This window comes from Corvus moneduloides, chromosome 1, assembly GCF_009650955.1.
Source record: "Corvus moneduloides isolate bCorMon1 chromosome 1, bCorMon1.pri, whole genome shotgun sequence".
Classification (NCBI taxonomy): domain Eukaryota; kingdom Metazoa; phylum Chordata; class Aves; order Passeriformes; family Corvidae; genus Corvus; species Corvus moneduloides.
In genome coordinates, this window is record NC_045476.1 from 15,141,341 (window position 1) to 15,143,880 (window position 2,540).

The 2,540-nt window shown below is 41.8% G+C and overlaps 1 non-coding gene across 1 annotated transcript; it reads right to left on the bottom strand.

The window, feature by feature from the left end:
- Window positions 1–223: 223 nt before the first annotated feature.
- Window positions 224–295, bottom strand: TRNAG-UCC. Its single transcript has one exon. It is a non-coding gene; the product is annotated as a tRNA-Gly (tRNA).
- Between the last annotated feature and the right edge of the window lie 2,245 nt (window positions 296–2,540).

Genomic DNA, 2,540 nt, shown 5'->3' on the forward strand with positions numbered 1-2,540 from the left:
CCACTCCTCGTGGAATGAAGCCACGGTCACCCCCTGCTCTCATTCTGGCAGGGGCACCTTTGCTGACTCTCGTGCAACCCGGGATTCCCCTCAGCACCCCCATTGTGCCGATCCGGGCGGACCCCGTCTATCGGTGCTGCGCCTCCCCTGCCGCAGGACTCCGCCCGTCCCTGTGTTGAACTTCCCGAGGCCTCCCGGGAGGGACGGCGTCAAAAAGGATTCCTGCGTTGGCCGGGAATCGAACCCGGGTCAACTGCTTGGAAGGCAGCTATGCTCACCACTATACCACCAACGCCCGGATAAGGAAGCTTCTTTGCTGGTGCTCCTGTTTCTCTTACTGTGTCCCTCTGTTCCCGGTCTCTCCACAGGGTTTACTACCTGCCCTCAAGCCTGGCAAAGAGCTACTGAGGGAAGCATGCAAGTTTTCTCCACAGCTGCCAAAGCTACTAGAAAATCAGAAGCTTGTTTGCTTGTTTGTTTTGTTGAAAAAAAAAAAAAAAAGCTTGTTTTGCTTGTTGAAAAAAACCCTAAGGTATTTTACAGTGAAATATTGCCAACATCCTCATTGGTATAAAAGAAATTCCGAATAGAAGGATTAAAATCTTCGTAAAGGGGACTGTGGATAATAGCACAATTGGAAAAAAAGGCTGGCTGGCAGCATACACCTCATGAAACAAGCATCTTCATTTTTAATAAAAGAAATAGTCTTTCCAGCATTAATGTTGAAGGTGAGATTTTTATCTAATGTCTGAAAAATTAGGTGGAAAAAATTATAAAAAACAACCTATGTTGTCCTTTCCATCAACTACTGCTTTTGTCTTGTAGGTATCACCCAAAGAAACTAAGATTACATGGAAAACAAACTAAATAGATTGGCAAAAGGCTGAAATTTTAAAGAGGATTATCTGAAACACAACACTGAAATGCTGAATCTCAGACTCAAGTACATTTTTATGACATAATGTGTGATGAAAAGTTTTCTGCTACAGTGGATAGAGCCAACAAACTACTTTAGAGAAACAAAAACTCAAACTCACAAGCTGTGAGGATATCCTATGAATAAGCCAGGGCATTCTAGGGCATCTGTGATTTCACTTCTGAGAATGTCCTGTTTACAAACAGATCTGATTCCTAACATGTGGGAATAGTAGCAAGTTTATGGTTTAAAGAAGTCAGTGCCAGCTCACAGGTCATAAGTAGAGAGACCTTCATGTCCCTGTCAGTCTCAAACCCTCTGTCTTCAGCTTGCTGCAGTGGTAGTCAGAAAAGTTGTAAGACCTAATATTGGTCAGACATCCATCGATCTCCTGATTCCGGACCCTTTCTGTCACTTGGCATCTCAGGAATGAACAGCTCCAAAGCAGCTGCCCCAGGCCTGTGCATACTCTGACCATTTTACAGTGTTGGTATTGGTGAAATTTTGTGCAAACTTAAGAAATTCTCTGGTGCACAGTACACCGTAGGAAGGATATAGAGTCTTCTCTCTCATTTTCTTTTCATCTTTTACTTTAAAAATCTGCAAAATCAACCAAGAGCCTATTTGGAACGCTCTGCAAACAGCTCATGAGGACACATTGTTAAGGGAATTCACAACTAAAATTTAACAAAACAAAGAGGGTTCTGCTGAATGATGCAGTCTTTTTTGACTGCATGTGAGATGCAGTGCACATGTATTGCTTTGCAAGCTCACACTTCGGTTATGTGGTGCATGAGCAGCACACCATTGCTGTTGGGATCCACATTTTCTGTGCATTCATTGTGGAACCTTTTCACACAGGGCCTTGACCTTGAGCCAGTAGGCTAATAATTTAAGAAGTTACAATGGGAGACACACCAGACTCATTGATCATAATCACTTCTGAAAAATACATACCTTATTGTAATGATTTTCATGCTTTTCTACTAATCTGTAGACACCATAAATGTTTCCTAGTAAAGGCACGGATAGTAAATTTAAGCCTAGTGAGAGTTGTTTCCAACTTTACTGAAGAGTATGGTTTAACAATCATCAAAAATGGCTGTTGTTTACATACTCCCTTGCAGAAAAATTCCATAGAACCTGACATTCTGTGGACCAACATTTGAAAATAATTACCTTACTGTTTAGGAAATTTGAATAACTTTAGTAAAGAAGTCAGCCTGAAGGAAGTGTGGATGTTTTTCTTATAAGAATGATATTTCTCCTCTTTCAGGTTATAGTCTTAACTACACAATCTTTGTGAACTCACCATCCTGTATTTTAAGGCAATACAGAATGAAGGAGGTGATTTTAAAACAGTGTGATAGAACTGAAAAGAGAGATGGGCCCCCGTTGAATTGAGAAAAAGCACTGGATGAGGATTGCCAGCTCTGAGAAAGCTGGAAACTGAAGTGTATGGGCAGGACATGGCAGAGAAGTGGGACAGGCTAAGGTGATCTCTGAAAGGCAGCCACCTGCATCTCAGATTGTAAAGCTGCTTAAACATGCATGAGATTCCTAAAGTATTTAAGCACCAAAACTTGCAGATAAACTCAGAGGGCCACATTCCCAAAGTCAAAGT